Source organism: Aulostomus chinensis, chromosome 20, assembly GCF_037954235.1.
Source record: "Aulostomus chinensis isolate RoL2024-O1b breed Wild chromosome 20, RoL_Achi_v1.0, whole genome shotgun sequence".
NCBI classification, from domain to species: Eukaryota; Metazoa; Chordata; class Actinopteri; order Syngnathiformes; family Aulostomidae; genus Aulostomus; species Aulostomus chinensis.
This window is the reverse complement of record NC_141339.1, coordinates 24721653-24741362: the sequence shown is the minus strand read 5'-3', so window position 1 is coordinate 24741362 and position 19710 is coordinate 24721653. Positions and strand designations below refer to the sequence as shown.

The 19710-nt window shown below is 49.3% G+C and overlaps 1 pseudogene; it reads right to left on the bottom strand.

Annotated features, from left to right (window-relative positions):
* Positions 1 to 2067: 2067 nt before the first annotated feature.
* On the bottom strand, positions 2068 to 10410 carry LOC147243432 (uncharacterized; annotated as a pseudogene).
* Between the last annotated feature and the right edge of the window lie 9300 nt (positions 10411 to 19710).

Sequence of the window (19710 nt, the reverse complement as noted above, 5' to 3'; positions counted from 1 at the left end):
TCACAGCATAATGTCAGCTGACTCATTCGCTCCATTGACACCTGAGGACAAGCGGAGACTCGCTCAGCTCAGAGACGCCGCCGTTGGGCTCGTGTGGAAGGAGGCTTCAGTCGAAGTCTGAAAGGTACCCTGAACGCTAGTCAGGCCAGGGGTTCTCAAAGGGAGGTCCAGGGCCACTCAAGGGTCGTTCAGAAGGTCCCGATCGGAGTGAGGAATCAGAAAAAGACCCAAACCCCTGCCTGGGATGTCTTTCACACGTCCAAGTGTTGTGTTTTACCAGTTTCTCTCTGTCAGCTGACTTCGCTGGTATCGTCTTAAACCACAGATGCACCGATCAATCGGCCGCCGATTAAAAACGCCTTTTTTATATCAAACCGGCCCAATCGGTCCCCGGCCGGTCACTGTTGCAATTTTCAGGTTTCTGCCAAGCAAAGTGATGCACATGTAATACACAGACTCGTGTCTACTCTGCCGGAAATTCAGAAGAAGAAGAAGAAGACATGCATTTGCGTCGTGCGCAGCATTAAGCTCAAAGCGTGTAGAAGAAGAAGCGGCGAAGCTAAAAGCTAGCTCAACCCATACTCACGAGGAAAACATGTCGCTGGTGTGGAGCTATTTCTATTATTACTATTATTATTACTACTACTACTACTATTATTGAGCGCCAGGACGACCCATGGCACGCTCTTTGTCTTGACTGCAAATCAAAAGTAAGCTGTGGAGGAAAAAAACGATCTTAAACACGCCTGTTATTTTTTGATGAGGAGAAACACTGATGGTGTCTCTCTGTCTTTCAAGCAACATCTCACTGGGACTGTAAAGACAGAGTTGAAATTTATGAAACAAATTAGATCGAGCGCTTCATTAGTAGCAGTCCAGCCCAGCAGGGGGCAGCATACCAGCAGGACGGAGGCCAGAACCGCCGGCGCCTGCGTTCCTCAGCCTGAACTTCCAACACTCACCAGCAGTGGGGACCAAACCCAAAGTTCATCCACAGGAGAACATGAAAATGTTTCAGTGATGAAGATGAAGATGATGAAGATATCGTGACTCTGATCAACCAGCTCCCTGACTGACACCGTCTGTCCATGTGCTTACGCTTTTTATGTGTGACAGTGAGACACACACACACACACACACACACACACTTTGGAGGTGTCTTGTGAAAAACTTGAACGTTCTGGGTCGAGCCTGAAGGACTGACAGCTGAGGCGACGGCAGACATACAACTGTGGTGATAGAAACGGAAAATAAAAGTCATACATGAAGCTGTAAAGTTAAAAAGGTAGGCAGAAAATAACTGAGTGAAAACTGATCTGATGCTTTTATTTTGAAAAGACACTTTACTCGGGGAATGTCCTGAGAGCGCTGCCTCGTGTACTGTACTACTGTACAGCATTCTGAAACAGTCACAGCGGGCCGTTCTGAGAGGAGCGCAGGATGTGGGCGTGCTGGGTGCGTTCCATCAAGGTGTGACACCTCCAACTTTAACCTGGTAGCTGAGGGTCGGTAAGAACGGCTGCAGTGAGAACAAACCACGAAGAGAACAACATAAAATACTACTGGTGTCCATGAATGTCTGATGGTGAAGTAGTGTGAAGTATTTGAGAACCATGGTCAGGTGCATGGAAGTATCAGGAAGCTCTGATGATGGAGGTCAGAGGTCACGTTACTGCCTAAAAGTCATCGATCCACTACTTCATTTGCTAAGTCATAGTACTGCATCATCACGGTTCTTGCGGTACCTCCAGAGATTGATAAAAAATTGATAGATTGAACCCTTAGAAATCGAAGCGGTCGGGGCTGCAGGGCGAACGAGCGTGACGTTTGACTCTGGATTCAGTCAAACTGTGATTGACAGCCATCACTTCAGTCCAGTGAATCGTTAATAAATGGATGGATTTAATTGAACTGCTGTCAGGATCTGATATGAGTCGGACCTCAGAACCGCTTCAGTGTTCAGCGTCACAGAGGAGCGGGAGGGAAACCGAGCACTGGTTCATGCAGAACAACACAACGCGACTGTGACAGTCAGCATCACATTTCTGCTTGTTTAGCCGTAGGAATGCGACGCCTCGTTTAGAGCCGGACTCCGGTTCAGCTTTCACCAAGTACAAAAGCTAATTAACATTCTATTAAGTTGGTGATGCGGCTTTGTTCTGGGACCTCCCAGCTCAAACGCAGGAAGCTGCTGTTACATCTGGTTTCTGGTATTCACCGGTACACAGAGTGGACGGGGATCTCAGGGGACCGTCCCTCCAGCAGAGCACACAGAGTCACTGAGGAGGCGCAGTAGTAAACCCCAAACCCAGGATAGAGAGTTTGGGTGAAGGTGGTGTTGAAGGTGTGGAGGTGGATCAGCGAGTCTGAAGTGACTCCGTAGAAGGACAGCGTGCCAGCAGGACAGTCCACGTACACTGCTACTCTGTTCAAGACCACTGAGGACGAGACGGACGTTCCTCTGTGTTTGTTAAAGACTCTGTAACCACAAAGATCTGAGCAGTTGAGTCTCCAGGACTGATGGTTCAGGCCGAATGCGCAGTCGCCGCTGATTCCTTTCCTTGCGATTCCTCTGTAAGTCACTGCTATATCAACGTAACCTCTCCACTCGACCTCCCAGTAACAGCGACCAGTCAAACCATTGCATCCTAGCAGCTGAGGCCAACAGTCAAACCTCTCAGGATGATCAGGACACCGCTGACACTGGTCCACACGTGTCACTGTCCTGGTGTCGTCGGACAGTTGGACTTTTTCGTTCATGGTGTTTGTGTCCAGTGTGAGTTGACAGAAATCTGATGGAAAGAAAAAGACACAAACGCACCGTCTGAGGAGCTCCGATGTGTTGCTGCAGAGTCTGACTGCTTGACATGTGGCACTGGTGTGGGACTGGTGTGAGACTGGTGTGGGACTGGTGTGAGACTGGTGTGGGACTGGTGTGAGACTGGTGTGAGACTGGTGTGGGATGGTGTGAGACTGGTGTGGGACTGGTGTGAGACTGGTGTGAGACTGGTGTGGGATGGTGTGAGACTGGTGTGGGACTGGTGTGAGACTGGTGTGGGATGGTGTGAGACTGGTGTGGGACTGGTGTGAGACTGGTGTGGGATGGTGTGAGACTGGTGTGAGACTGGTGTGAGACTGGTGTGGGATGGTGTGAGACTGGTGTGGGACTGGTGTGAGACTGGTGTGGGATGGTGTGAGACTGGTGTGGGACTGGTGTGAGACTGGTGTGGGATGGTGTGAGACTGGTTTTGGATGGTGTGAGACTGGTGTGGGATGGTGTGAGACTGGTGTGGGACTGGTTTTGGATGGTGTGAGACTGGTGTGGGATGGTGTGAGACTGGTGTGGGACTGGTTTTGGATGGTGTGAGACTGGTGTGGGATGGTGTGAGACTGGTGTGGGACAGGTGTGAGACTGGTGTGGGACAGGTGTGAGACTGGTGTGGGACAGGTGCGGAACTGGTTATGGATGGTGTGAGACTGGTGTGGGACTGGTTTTGGATGGTGTGAGACTGGTGTGGGATGGTGTGAGACTGGTGTGGGACTGGTTTTGGATGGTGTGAGACTGGTGTGGGATGGTGTGAGACTGGTGTGGGACAGGTGCGGAACTGGTTATGGATGGTGTGAGACTGGTGTGGGATGGTGTGAGACTGGTGTGGGACAGGTGTGAGACTGGTGTGGGATGGTGTGAGACTGGTGTGGGATAGTGTGAGACTGGTGTGGGACACGTGCGGAACTGGTGTGGAATGGTGTGAGACTGGTGTGGGACAGGTGTGAGACTGATGTGAGATGGTGTGGGACTGGTGTGGGACAGGTGTGAGACTTGTGTGGGATGGTGTGGGACAGGTGTGAGACTGATGTGAGATGGTGTGGGACTGGTGTGGGATGGTGTGAGACTGGTGTGGGACTGGTGTGAGACTGGTGTGGGATGGTGCGAGACTGGTGTGGGACTGGTGTGAGACTGGTGTGGGATGGTGTGGGACTGGTGTGGGATGGTGTGAGACTGGTGTGAGACTGGTGTGGGATGGTGTGAGACTGGTGTGGGACTGGTGTGAGACTGGTGTGGGACTGGTGTGAGACTGGTGTGAGACTGGTGTGGGATGGTGTGAGACTGGTGTGGGATGGTGTGAGACTGGTGTGGGACTGGTGTGAGACTGGTGTGGGATGGTGTGAGACTGGTGTGGGACTGGTGTGAGACTGGTGTGAGACTGGTGTGGGATGGTGTGAGACTGGTGTGGGACTGGTGTGAGACTGGTGTGGGATGGTGTGAGACTGGTGTGGGACTGGTGTGAGACTGGTTTGGGATGGTGTGAGACTGGTTTTGGATGGTGTGAGACTGGTGTGGGATGGTGTGAGACTGGTGTGGGACTGGTTTTGGATGGTGTGAGACTGGTGTGGGATGGTGTGAGACTGGTGTGGGACTGGTTTTGGATGGTGTGAGACTGGTGTGGGATGGTGTGAGACTGGTGTGGGACAGGTGTGAGACTGGTGTGGGACAGGTGTGAGACTGGTGTGGGACAGGTGCGGAACTGGTTATGGATGGTGTGAGACTGGTGTGGGACTGGTTTTGGATGGTGTGAGACTGGTGTGGGATGGTGTGAGACTGGTGTGGGACTGGTTTTGGATGGTGTGAGACTGGTGTGGGATGGTGTGAGACTTGTGTGGGACAGGTGCGGAACTGGTTATGGATGGTGTGAGACTGGTGTGGGATGGTGTGAGACTGGTGTGGGACAGGTGTGAGACTGGTGTGGGATGGTGTGAGACTGGTGTGGGATAGTGTGAGACTGGTGTGGGACAGGTGCGGAACTGGTGTGGAATGGTGTGAGACTGGTGTGGGACAGGTGTGAGACTGATGTGAGATGGTGTGGGACTGGTGTGGGACAGGTGTGAGACTTGTGTGGGATGGTGTGGGACAGGTGTGAGACTGATGTGAGATGGTGTGGGACTGGTGTGGGACAGGTGTGAGACTGGTGTGGGATGGTGTGGGACAGGTGTGAGACTGATGTGAGATGGTGTGGGATGGTGTGGGACAGGTGTGAGACTTGTGTGGGATGGTGTGGGACAGGTGTGAGACTGATGTGAGATGGTGTGGGATGGTGTGGGACAGGTGTGAGACTGATGTGAGATGGTGTGGGACTGGTGTGGGACAGGTGTGAGACTGATGTGAGATGGTGTGGGACTGGTGTGGGACAGGTGTGAGACTGATGTGAGATGGTGTGGGACAGGTGTGAGACTGATGTGAGATGGTGTGGGACTGGTGTGGGACAGGTGTGAGACTTGTGTGGGATGGTGTGGGACAGGTGTGAGACTGATGTGAGATGGTGTGGGACTGGTGTGGGACAGGTGTGAGACTGATGTGAGATGGTGTGGGACTGGTGTGGGACAGGTGTGAGACTTGTGTGGGATGGTAGAAGAGTCCATTTTGTGTGTTTGTTTTTGGAAAATGAAGCAAGGGTTCAACAGTGTTATTTTCTTGGTGGTTACTTTGTTCCCTGGTCGTCTCACTGTGGCTCTTCATAATTGTCAATAATTTCCTGGTAATTTTCATCTGTCAGTCGAGGCTCAACTGCAGGAAAGTTGTCAAAAACAAACAGAAATCCACACTTACACTTCCTCAGACCAGGTCTGGGCCATTGCTGTCCCCCATGGCACACGCTGGAGAAAGACAGGGTTTTCAAAAGTTGCTCACAAAGATTTGAAATAAGGGACTAAACTAATAAGACATCACTATTCTCAAAAACAGCAGTGATGAAGCAGGCCGACGTCATGTCAGCCTTGATGTGGGACTGAAAGAAGATGCCGATGCAGCACACCTAAGGCAGTTTGTTCCACATAAACCAACTGCTCTGTACCTGGAAGGTGGGTACCGTCAGAATGTTCTTGCCTGATCTCATACCTGAGAGTCTCCAGCCTCCAGTGAGGGTCCTCCTGTCCAGCAGACAGCAGCTCCACTCCTGAGTCTCCTGGATGGTTGTAGCTCAGGTCCAGCTCTTTCAGATGGGAGGGGTTGGAGTTTAGAGCCGAGGCCAGAGAAGCTGTCCTTGGAGATCAGGCAGCCGGACAGACTGCAAGAAAATACAGTTGACTTAATGGTTCAGAAGGCCATGGACCAAGAGGATTGTTCCAGATGATCATCATCTTCATTATCGGGAACCAGAACTATTTTACTTATTTGTGTGTCACCAAACCCCAACCAAAGTTCTGTCCTGACTCTGTCCAAGTAGAGCAGGTCCAGCACCTCCCTCCTTCAATGAACCTCCACCCAACAATTCTCCATCAGCAGCACATCCTGCAACAGCAGCCACCAGAACCTTCCTTTACCAGCAGGAAGGTGGAGCAGATCCAGGATCAGTGGGGACGGAGAGAGAGCAGGAGAGCAGGACAGAGACAAAGACAGAGAATGGAGGAGGACAGAGAGACAGAAGGAAAGAGTGGGACAGAGATAAAGAGAGAGAGAAAGGAGGGGAGACTGATGGACAGAGACACAGACAGAGAATGGAGGAAGACAGAGGGAAAGAGAGGGACAGAGATAAAGAGGGAGAGAAAGGAGGAGAGACTGATGGACAGAGACAAAGACAGAGAATGGAGGAAGACAGAGACAGAAGGAAAGAGAGGGACAGAGATAAAGAGAGAGAGAAAGGAGGAGAGACTGATGGACAGATGGGATAAGAGCTCTCTGACCAGAGAGTTTCCAGGTGACAGTGAGGATCCTTCAGCCCAGCAGCCAGCAGCTTCACTCCTGAGTTCTTCAGCTTGTTCCCACTCAGGTCCAGTTGTCTCAGACTGGAGGACTGAGAGCTGAGAACTGAAGACAGAGCTGCACAGCTTCTCTCTGACAGGTTACAGCCAGTCAGCCTGGAGAAGAAATGGAGACATTTGACAACATGGCGTCAACAACCAACTTGTCAGGGATGAGATCCGTTCTACTTTTCTGTTTCATGATCAGCATTCACACGTGAACTTTTCAAGGGTTTTTAAACTCAGCCTGAGCCATGAGACACCGCTGGTCCACTCTCCTTCAGAAGGGTGGTGCAGCTCAGACTGAGAGCTGTACTCTGACCTGAGAGTTTCCAGGTGACAGTGAGGATCCTTCAGCCCAGCAGCCAGCAGCTCCACTCCTGAGTCCTGCAGGTTGTTGTCACTCAGGTCCAGTTCTCTCAGACTGGAGGACTGAGAGCTGAGAACTGAGGACAGAGCTGCACAGCTTCCCTCTGACAGGTTACATACATTGAGCCTGTGAGAGAAATGTACATCGGGTCTGGTAGCAGATGCATGACAGGACAACCCTGGCAGATGCATCTTCACTAGTAGAGCAAAACATCAACGTAGGAGAAACTAAAGTCCTCAAGGTCATGACAGGAAATCTGTGTGGCTCTGAAGGGAATGGCACTTGATGAGGTAGCTGCTTGAACAAACTTGGGCAGTACCATTGACCTGTGTAGCACCAGAGCCAGAATCCACAAGGCAAGAACTCGATTCATCCAACTTGAGAATATCTTAGCAGGGACTTGTGACCTGAAGATTCTGGCAGACTGTCAACAAGTCATTTTCATTTACTTTTACTTGCCCCTGTCAAAGTTCGCCACAGAGGATCATCAGTTTCCGTCTCATCCGGTCCTCTGCATCGTCTTTTGTTCCAGCAACCCACCTGCACGTCCCCCCTCACCACATCTATGAACCTGCTCTTTGGCCAACCTCTTTCACTCTTGCTTAGCAGCTCCATCTTCAGCGTCCTCGGAATATCGACAGCATCGTCCCTGCACATGTCCCAGCGGATGCCTGGACAATGAGTACGATGCAGGATATCCAATCACAGGATGCCTGGGTGCCAACAACCGCTAGCTTGTCAGAAGAAGAGAGGGGCAGGGCTTCCCAGAATGTGGGTTTGGAGAAAAGTACCACATTTAAACTCCTCCCCCCTTGTCAGCTCTACTCCTCCACCATGACTTTTCCTTTGAACATGGGGCAGTCACACACCTGTGCAGGAGGGGTTTGTTCTCGGAGAGTTGGTCCTTCCAGTATACGCCTGTGCGGCACGGTGTGTGGGAGTGAGTCATAGTTCGTATGCACATTGCGATTATAAAGTGAAAACTGCCAGCATATGAGGATGTGCATTGTTAATATGCAGGCATGGCTCAGGGGTAGAGCGGCCGTCTAGCAACCAGAGGGTCGCTGGTTCAATCCTCGACCCCGGTGACCATGTCCAAGTGTCCTTGAGCAAGATACTGAACCCATAGTTACTCCTGATGAGTAGGCTGGTGCATGGTGGAGGTTGCATGGTAGCCTCCACCATCAGTGTGTGTGTGAACGGGTGAATCAGACGACACGGTCAAGTGCTTTGAGTGCCGCTGAGGTAGAAAAGCGCTCTATAAAATTGAGTCCTTTTAATAAATGGATTATTTTTCGGTGCACACCAGTTTGAGCTTTTGTGCACATGCCCACTTTTAGTATTGTCCTATGCACTTTTATAAAAAAATACAATCCTGATGATGAAAATGTGCAAAATAATTCTACTTAGAGGGACTTTCTCAGCACTCCCTCTTACTTTACCAAGATTTTCATTCTGACCTGAGAGTTTCCAGGTGACAGTGAGGATCCTTCAGCCCAGCAGCCAGCAGCTCCACTCCTGAGTCCTGCAGGTTGTTGTCACTCAGGTCCAGTTGTCTCAGACTGGAGGACTGAGAGCTGAGTACTGAAGACAGAGCTGCACAGCTTCTCTCTGACAGGTTACAGGAGCTCAACCTTTGAAGGTGTTCACAAATCAAACATGCTATAGTTCTTCTACATAAAATCATTTAACGTTTTTCAAATATCCAGTCTAACATCCACATACAGTGTTTTATTTGAAGCTTCGACGACTGGCAGCAGCCTCAGAAGAGCCTCCTCGGAAGTTGAGTATTTGTTCAGGTCAAACACGTCCAGATCTTCTTCTGAGGACGGATGAAGACCAGAGCCGACCAGTGAGCAGGAGACAGTTTGGCTGAGGACAGACGTCCTGATCTCAGGTGAAGTTGGATCTCCACCACCAGAGAACCATCGTTGAGTTCATTCAGACCGTGGAACAGGTTGATGCTTCTCTCTGGGGAGTGACCGACTCGGATCTTCTTCTTAATCCAGTCAACTATTTTCCGAATTGTCTTTGGGCTACTTCCTGTCCGTGCCAACAAACCTTGTAGGAGATCCTGATTGGTCCGCAGTGAGAGACTCAGGAGGAAGCGGAGGAACAAGTCCAGGTGTCCATTTGGGCTCTTCAAGCCTGGTCCACAGCGCTCTGGTAGAGACGTCTAAGTTTTGGTTTATTTCTTAAGACCTTCTGCAAGTGGGATGTTTGTTCCTCTGCCAGCAGATTGACTCCAGAGTTGACGAAGGTCAGATGGACATGAAGAGTAGCCAGAAACTCCTGAACACTCAGATGGACGAAGCAGAACACCTTGTTCTGGTACAGTCCTCTCTCCTCTTTGAAGAACTGAGTCAACACTCCTGAGTACACCGAGGCCGCTCTGATGTCGCAAGTCACTCTTTCAGGTCGCATTCATAGAAGATCAGGTTGCCTCTCTGCAGCTGATCGAAAGCCAGTTTTCCCAGAGCCTCCATCATCGTCCTGCTCTCTGGAGTCCAGTGAGCGTCCGTCTCAGCTCCTCCATCATACTTGACCTTCTTCACTTTGGCCTGAACCACCAGGAAGTAGATGTACATCTCAGTCAGGGTCTTGGGCAGCTCTCCTCTGTCTCTGGTGGTCAACACGTCCTCCAGGACGGTCGCAGTGATCCAGCAGAAGACGGGGATGTGACACATGATGTGGAGGCTTCGGGACCTCTTGATGTGGGAGACGATGGTCTCGGCCTGCTCCTCATCTCTGAATCTCTTCCTGAAGTACTCCTCCTTCTGGGGGTCAGTGAACCCTCTGACCTCTGTCACCATGCCAACACACCCAGGAGGGATCTGATTGGCTGCTGCAGGTCGTGAGGTTATCCAGAGGTGAGCGGAGGGAAGCAGTGTCCCTCTGATGAGGTTTGTCAGCAGCTCGTCCACTGAGGTGGACTCGGTAGCGTCGGTCAGGGTCCGGTTGTTGTGGAAGTCCAGGGGGAGTCGACACTCGTCCAGACCGTCAAAGATCAACACAACCTGGAACTCTTCCAACCTGCTGATTCCTGCTTCTTTGGTTTCAGGGAAGAAGTGATGGACAAGTTCCACCAAGCTGAAGTTCCTCTGCTTCAGCACGTTCAGCTCTCTGAAGGTGAACGGGAACATGAAGTCTATGCGCTGGTGGGTTCTGCCTTCAGCCCAGTCCAGAGTCAACTTCTGTGTCAGGACCGTCTTCCCGATGCCAGCCACTCCCTTTGTCAGCACCGTTCTGACTGCTGTCTCTCTTCCAGCTGAGGCTTTGAAGAGGTCTTCTGGTCTGATGGTTGTTTCTGGTGTGCTTGGTTTCCTGGACGCTGCTTCAATCTGTCTGACCTAGTGTTCCTCGTTGACCTCTGCAGCCCCTCCCTCGGTGATGTGGAGCTCTGTGTAGATCTGATTCAGGAGGCGTGGGTTTCCTGCTTGAGCCACCCCCTCAAACACACACCGGAACTTCCTCTGCAGGTTGCATTTCAGTTTCTGTTGACATTGTGACACAACTATTCCTGAAAGGACAAAGAGCAGACAGGTTCAAGCATTCTTCTTCATCCTGGTTGTCGCCTATCTGAGGGCCATACATAGAAACCTGGACCCAGGCAGTTTTGAAGATGTTTCACTTCTCATCCGGAGTTGAATTAGTCGACATGATGAAATACAGGCCACCTTTCCTTTTTGTGCACCAGTAGAGTTGATATGGTTTACACCTGTGCTATGCTTTGATTGATCTTTTCATAAAGTAATCAAGGTTGCATGATTGGGTAAGTACTGAAGGGGAAAGTGCAATGTTCCATAAATGCATCCTAAGGTGACCCTATCACAGCCACAGAGTTGGCATGTACAATGAATTTGTGTACAGACACAGAACAACCCAGGTCTCAGGTATCTGCTGCCTTCGCTACAAAGCACTACCCTCTGACCTCAGTATCCATAGGTTGTTGTCCACCTATGACACATAAAGTGAGATCGTGCAGCTTTAAGATGAAGGGAATACCCTGTGAGAATGGGCAAAACCCGTGACCAATAACTACACTTACACTCGTAGTCTGGGGATACCACTCATTCATTCAAGGGTCCCACGCCATTATTGCTGAAAATGTTGCCAAACATCAAGGGATTGGTAGCACACCACATCAAAAAAAACTTCAGTAACTCTGCCGACAAAGTTCCAGAAGTAAAATCTAATACTCCTGCATGCACTTTCCTCAACAGCAGAGTTGGTCTACAACATCTCTGCCACTTAACATGCAGTCTTGAGATCCCTTATCATGAGTGCCTGGGTGGTCAACAGCTCACGAGGTGGCCTGTTTGGTCAGAGAATCACTAATGGGTCTTTCATGATGGTCAATAGTTTTACTTTTTCATTCTCAAGAGGTTAAACATCCCCACAAGGGTTGTAATGGCCAGGGCTCCATTCCAGCCTTGTGTGTAGAGGGATGAACCCCCTCGTCTCTGTCCTCACACAGATTCATAGCAGAGTCCAGACCTTCACACAAACATGTCCCTTTGTCACAGCTGACTTCACGTCACAGGACACAAACCTCTCACCTCTCAGAATAAAGTGATCTGATATGAACAAAAAGCTCTTTACCCTTTGGACCACCAGGGCTTTTATTTTTTAGATATATTTTCTGTTAATAAATAACTTGGCCTGGTTTGTTGATGTGTCATTGAACTTTTGGAAGAAGGGAATTCAATGACTGTATAATAATAAAAGAGAATGTACTGCATTTTATCAGACCTCTACAGGCCAAGTCCATCACAGCTGATCAGTTTGATTTACGCACTGAACAGACTTTTAAAGGAATGTACATAAGCAAGCTGTTATACTGACATTTCCTTTGTCCCTATAATGTCCGAATTTTCTTTACATTTTATGCTGAGTTGCAGAGGAGTTCCTGTTTGAATGCATTATTTTGACAGCTGTATTGATAGGTAGCCACCCTGCTGGAGGCTTGGTAGATGGACCAGACCGACACCCCCGCCCTCTCTGGAGGTCAGGTGGGTAGCAGCCAGCGTTACTCCGTGTCTGACCAGACTGATCTACCATCTTTCTCTCCCAGCTCGTTAAATTGCGGGCACATGTGTTTGTGGAATCCAGGTGGGTCAGTATGTGATGTGTTAAATTACTGATTGATTAAATTGTAGGCCAGAAGAATGAAACGAACCCCAACGCATAAGAATCATGTGAAGACGTGAGAGCAGCTGCTTACCAGCTCACAAGTTGTCTCTTTGCCAGCGGCGCGCATCTGCTACGTCTTATTTTTTGTTGGTTTGATTGTGACAGACAGATTATTTATCCAGTCAACTTCCAGATTTGGTTTGAAGGAGCATCGCCTTTCCAAATGTTTCCTATGGCTCTTTCCCAGATGGGAATGTTGCATCCACCCAGCCAGGTTTTTGGAATGGTGCAGCAGAGGGATTTCCCACAAGGCAGGGCTGCTTCAGCCACCACCATTTTCTCATTCATAACAATTGAAGCTGTCAGCAGAAAAACTCCTAGGAGCCTGTGAAAGTAGAATCCTACAGATGGGAGAAGAGCTAGGAAACAACTTCCATCGTCGTCTTTCACAATAAAAGATACTGAGGCATCTGCAAAGTGAAATTACATTATATATATTTATATATATATATATATATATATATATATATATATAAATTTTTTTCTGATAAAATGAATACACTGTTAGTGAAGTAGTCTGAAACTACTGGTTCTGTTACCTTCTTGTGGTGAAAAGGATCTGCCTGAAGCGAGTGAGCGAAGGTGAAATGAATCTTCCTGCTTGTGGACTTTGGTCAAGTCACACATTTCCTCTATAAATCCTTATCAAGGCGTTGGTGAGTTCTGGTCAGATGTCGTCTCCCTCCTCGTGAGGCACTCCTCCAGTTTAACTGCTACAGATAAGAAACTCATAGCTGGCCTGCACACAGGAACGTGTTGATCTGAAATCATGATGTTCACCTGAACATTAGTTTTGTGTTTGGACATCCAGATGCTGACCGTCGTGTTGATACGTCCTCATAAAAACATACAAATGTCTTGAGTCTGTGGTTTGAGCTCCCAAGCACTGGAACACACAAGTATCATGTACTGTTTTGTTATCTAAGTAAACGAAATACCAGTAGAGTTTTGAGGGAAGACATTTACCAAAGTACTAGTTAAGATGGGTTTTTCAACCTTTGATTAAGCACAGGATCCAGATTAAACCCTGAACCCCAGCCTGAGCTCGTCCTGGCCTGGGTGCCGCAGTCCTGCCGGGCTGAAGCTGAATAATTGCTGATGTCAAACACATCCAGATCTTCTTCTGAGGACAGTAAGATGAAGACCAGAGCCGACCAGTGAGCAGGAGACAGTTTGGCTCTGGACAGACGTCCTGATCTCAGCGGATGTTGGATCTCCACCACCAGAGAACCATCATTGACTTCATTCAGACAGTGGAACAGGTTGGAACTACTTCCTTCCGTCTGTCAATGAACCTCGTAGGAGAGAAGTTAGAGGTTCCTGCAGGAGCTGCTGCCTCCACTACCTGACGGGGGTAAGCGGTTGAGGATGGATGCATACTGAGATGTCTGCTACAATTCTCCCAAGACTGGTGAAGCAACACACATCTGCTGCTTGTTGCATAAACATTTTAGACACCAGAATAATAAAAGTTTTAGAACCCCAGGCTGGATCGACCCAGCAGCAGGTAAATTAGCCATCAGACTGGGAAGTTTGCCGTGCTGCAGGTGACCTCTCCGATGACAGTGGCCGTGAGGTGATCTGGGCCCTTCCACATCCTTGCTGGAGGAGAAATTACAGAGATTAAACATCTCAAGCCACTCAACAAAAAAAGGGCCACTGCTCCGGCACCCTTGCCAGGTTCAGGAGACACCCTCACCGGCCGCTGCTCCCAGTCCTTCTTCTGTCAAACATCAGCCCCTCTGTTCTCCACCACTGCGCTGCAGAACTGGCTGGGGTTGCCACCAACATCTTCAACAACACCCTCTGACAGAACTCAGTCCCGAAGTGCTTCAAAGAATGCATCATCACCTTGGTTCCCAAGACCGAGACCATCTCCAACCTCATTACCTTGACATCAGCAGTCCATCCATCCATCCATTCCTCCACCCATCCATCCCTCCACCCATTCATTCATCCACCCATCCACCCATTCATCCATCCACCCATCAATCCACCCACCCATTCATCCATCCACCTATCCATCCATCCATCCATCCATCCATCCATCCATTCATCCATCCACCCATCCACCCATCCATTTTCTACTTCTTAACCTGTTAAGGGTGGTGGTGCCCCGTATCATAAACAGACCAGAATCGCTGGCTCACCCCTCCCATTCCTTGACTCACTCCACCACACATGGACACTGCTCAGAGTTCATTTCCATTGCCATAAACATTCTGAACTCCGAACGCGAAGGACCAAGCACGACCGTCATGTATTATGTATCATGTGACATGTCCATCTGTAGGTCTAGTTATGTTGTACCGTATGTTGAATGTTTAAATGTTGAGTGTAACGATGGAACCTGTGGCACGTTGTCCTGATACAGACTCCACCAGCCTGGCTGTGTGGTCATTAAATCAATCAAACAGGAAAAATCACTTTCATTCCTGTGAGCGAACCCCACACCCTCGTCCAGGTGCTTTGTCTCTCCTCCTCTTTCATGATGATGAACTTTCATCCCTGGTCTTACTAAAAGGATCTCAACAGACTTCCAGGGTTATTGAATCTGGATCATGAAGAGATGCTGGTCCCGCCCCCTGTCACACTGCCTTGGTGCTCCAGGATTTTGTTTCCAGCGCTGCTGTGAAACGCCTCCTCTCTGCTTTCTCATGTTAATGGGCTCAGCAGCTGCGGCCGCCTGCTGCTCCATCAGGGCCCCCCCCACCATCACCACCTCTCTGTTTGCCAGCAGCCGTCAGCACCATAATCACTTTAAAGAGTCCAGGACCACCGGGGGCCCCTGAGTCCAACCCTGCTGCTGCTGCAGGAGGCTGGCAGCACCCAGATTACAATTTCACGGCTGAGACAGAAGGATTCATTTAGCGTGTGTTTTAAAGTATTTCTGGCCTTTCTCCTCCTACCCCCCCCCCCCACTCCCAGTAGAACAAAACCAGTGGCACCGGTGCAGAGGCCTGAGGCTCTGTGGCAGTCACAAACACGAGTGGAAACCTCCCACTGATGGACTGCTGACGGCGCCAGCCACAACTGCAGGCGCTCCTGTTCACGCTGGCGTCAGCATTGCTAGCTAGCAGCGATAGCGCTGCATTTCTGTAAACATGCACGATAACTGGGACCAGTGCCTGGTCAGGAGATAGAAATCCACCTGCTGGGTTCTTCAGTCGGGTTCTCATGATTGATGACTGAAGCCTCTGACATCACATCCCCTTTGATGTTTTGTGTTTTTTTTCTGATTAACAAGCAGAGTTCAGCGTTTGTTCACGTCATCAAATCCAGTAAAAACTGGATCCATGACGATCGTCATTCTGTGGTTATTTTACCTGGGCGCCAATCACCTGCCCGTTCCTGCTGGTGATGATGACGACCTTGTTTCATGTTGCTCATTCATTTCCAAAGAATACAAGACAAAGGGCCTCACAAAATACGACACGACCAGTGAGTCACAATCACACAACACCTGGTTTAGGAGGCCCGGCTGTGTGGCCTCTTCATCGTGATGAAGGATTTCACCAGGAGACCGTTGTTTGATTCCCGTCTGCGGCCACCAGTGAACAGTGACAGTTTGGATCCAGAGGGATGTTTGTCTCAGGAACGTTGAACCACCAGAGTCCAGCTGACTGACATCATCATCACGTCCGTGGAGCCACAACTGTAACACAGTTCATCCCAGCAGAGGTTGTAGTCACGTGACATCACCCAGGATGTTTCGTCTACAGCTGCTGAGGTGTGGAGGACGTTTCCTCCTGACATCAGGCGGTTGATGTTGTATCGTGTGTGTCACAGCTTTTAGTTCACGCATGAATTACCCAACAGTAACAGTAGAGGGCACCAGAGGGCGCTGTCACATCTGTGGTTCCAGAGTATTTATGTGAACTCCAGAACAGCACAGGAACAAGACCTACAACTTGTGGATGAGTTCTGCTAGTAGAACGTCTGGCTCGCTGGTGTGTGGTTCAAGCAGCTGGAGATGTTTGAAGGTTCAGTTCTACCATCAGACCCACCAGTTAAACCTGCAGCACCAGTAAAGACACTCCCAGTCCGTCAACTCGCTCAGCTGCTAACAGCCACTAACGAGCTGTTTAAAACTCTGATGTCATCATGGCTTCTGTTAATAATAACAATATTAACAACAACAACAACAACAACAACAACAATAATAATAGTAATAATAACAATAACAAGAATAATAACAAGAATAAAACCAATAACAATAATAACAACAACAACAATAAAACTAATAACAATAATAATAACAATATTAACAACAACAACAACAACAACAACAATAATAGTAATAATAACAATAACACTACTACTACTTATAATAACAATAACAAGAATAAAACTAATAACAATAACAACAACAACAACAATAAAACTAATAACAATAATAATAAGAACAATAATAACAACAATAACAAGAATAATAACAACAATAATAAAACTAATAACATAATAATAATAACAATAACAATAATGATACTGATAACAACAACAATAATAACAATAATAACAACAACAATAATAATAATGCATTTTATTTATACGGTGCCTTTCAAGGCACTCAAGGTCGCCATACAATATATAAAAAATTAAGAGCAATACAAATTAAAACATTGTAGAACAACACGTGTTAGATGTGTGTGAACATGTACATGTACGTGGAGGCTTCCCTCTGTGTATTTTATATTTTCTGATCTGCTCTTATGTAGTACTTGTACCTGGTTCAGGGTCAAACCTGCTGACTCATCGTCGTGACTGAGATGTACAAATGCTTGAGTCCAAAAACGAGCCAAAATAACAACGAGTATGAGGATGACGCAGGTCACACTGGTGGTTGCCATGGCAACCAAGGCCTCCTGGCTGACATCAGCCTGTCAGCCTTGCTCACGGCCTTTATAGGAAACAGTGACCTTTGACCCCCAGGAGTGGCCCTTCACATAGCAGATGGAGCTGGAATCAGTCTGACTATCAGCATCAGGAGGGAAACACATTCGTGTGTCTGTGTTGGCTTGTGTCGTCGGCGCCTTGGTCCACAAACCTCCCGTCTCCCCGCACCACAAGGTTCTGATGGTTGAGTTTTCGTGGTTGGGTTCTGAAGCCCTGAGAACCACCAAGAAGAAATCAGAGGTCAAAATCAGATTTGTGCATCAAAGCTGGAAGGCAAAAAACTGATCAAAGATCAATTTTTATTTCTTGACATCAGGAGGGAAAAGTGAGAAATCGCAACCCGATGCAGAACCCCCCCCCCCCCCCCCAGCCCCTCTCTCTCTCTGGACCCTCACCATCTGCCACAGCTGTCGCTCGCCCCAACCGCCACTCTAATTGACAATGAACCCAAAGGCGCGGCGATAATTACAGCCGGACGCTTGGCAACTTTGCTGGGTTTCAATTCCTCCCTTTCAGGATTCATCAGGCCCCATCTGCCTCCCCCTCCTCCCCCGTGGCCTGTTGGGGGTTTTGTGTTGGTGCTGATTAGCGAGCCGGCCTGTAACCCTGAGAGGTGACGCCGCCTGGAGCCGCTCAGCTCCGCCTGTTTGTTCAGTCACAGAAAGTTGCTGGTAAAGAAAAGCCTCCTTGAAGTTTCCTGCTTTTCCTCCTCCTCTTTTTTCTCTACGAGCCAGAATCAGAGCGGCGCACGCCGAGTCACCGCCGGAACCAAAGAGATTATGAAGAAAATGTTACTTTTGAAAAAAAGTTGAAACTTTACGACTGGACCAGTGAGAAATTTCACCACGAACCTCCGAAAAACCAGCTGAATGAAAACGTCGTCGTCCTCGTGTCATGTGATCGCACGAAGGACCGACGTGGTGAGAACAGGATCAACAGAACAACCTGAGCTCTGACAGATGAACGTCAAACTTCCAACAGTCGCAGCCGTTCGATTCTCAAGAAAGCAGTCTTTTTTTAATTCTTACAAAATTTAATTCATTTTATTCCTTGTAAAATAATCTCCACCCCGGGGGAGACCTTTGAAGGCCCTGCAGGGTCCCTCAGCCCTATTTTGAGAACTTCTGCATGAAACCTAATTAATGAGTTAGAACGTGGTTTTGAACAGGATTTTTCGTTTGTGTGAAAAATCCAAACGCGGAGAAATTTGAATCTGTTCTTCAACAAAAGTGGAACGAAAACATTTCAACAGCCTCAAGAAAGGATTTTCCTGACAGATGATCAGTCCTCCCCCTCCTCCCCCTCATCCTTTCAGGCTGAACTGAAGAAGAAGAAAGGCGTGTCGTTTGTTGCGGCCTGTGGGGCTTCGGGGGTGGGGGGGTGTTTCTCCACGCCTACTCTCTCTCCTCCTGATGCGGCTGAAGGAGGCGCAGCTCCAGACCCGCCGGTCTTCACCTCCTCCTCCTCACTCGTCTCCGACCCTCAGACGGATGGGGAACCAGCAAAGTTCTGCCTGTCCCCTTCCCGCTCATCTTCTTTGCTCTTTGAGTTTCTGACGATCACGAAGGAAAGTGTGAAGGAGGAGCCTCTGCTGACATCACTGGCGTCCTTCTGAGGGAGACGCTGCTCCTCCCTGCAGACTTCTGAGATTCCAGATTGTGGAGGCTAACACTGACCTGCGGGTGGCGCCGTGCAGGGGGCCGCTCGGAGCCTTGCCTCCTCGCTGGCCGTTTGCCTCACATAGTGACGACACGTCACTGATGACGCGACGCCCTGAGATCCTCATGTGTGTCTGCAGAGGTGAAACACGATGATGTCACAGCAGTCGGTTCCTTTGGGCGGGGAAAGAGAACGCGAACTTAAGCACAGAAACGTTCTACAGTGGTGGATCAGGATGTTCTGGAGGAGGGGAGGAGGAAGAGAGGAGAGAGAGGAGGAAGAGGAGGAAGAGAGGAGGAGGAGGAGGGGAGGAGGAAGAGACGAGGAAGAGACGAGGAGGAGGGGAGGAGGAGGAGAGGAGGAAGAGAGGAGGAGAGAGAGGAGAGAGGAGGAGGAGGAGGAGAGAGAGGAGAGAGAGGAGGAGGAGGAAGACAGGAGGACAGAGAGGAGGAGGAGGGGAGGAGGAGGAGGAGGAGGGGAGGAGGAAGAGAGGAGGAAGAGAGGAGGAGGAGGGGAGGAGGAGGAGGAGGAGGGGAGGAGGAAGAGAGGAGGAAGAGAGGAAGAGAGGAAGAGGAAGAGAGGAGGAGGAGGGGAGGAGGAAGAGAGGAGGAAGAGAGGAGGAGGAGGGCCTCAATGGCTTGAACCCCCCCACGCCACAGAGATGAACCCTGGTGGTGGGGGGGGGGGGGTCATCTGCTGCAGCCTCTAAATCCAAGATTTAAATGGAGGTACTTTAGTAGTACTCACTTGTCTCCGCTGCACTTCTGCAGTACTCACTTGTCTCCGCTGTACTTCTGCAGTACTCACTTGTCTCCGCTGTACTTCTGCAGTACTCACTTGTCTCCGCTGTACTTCTG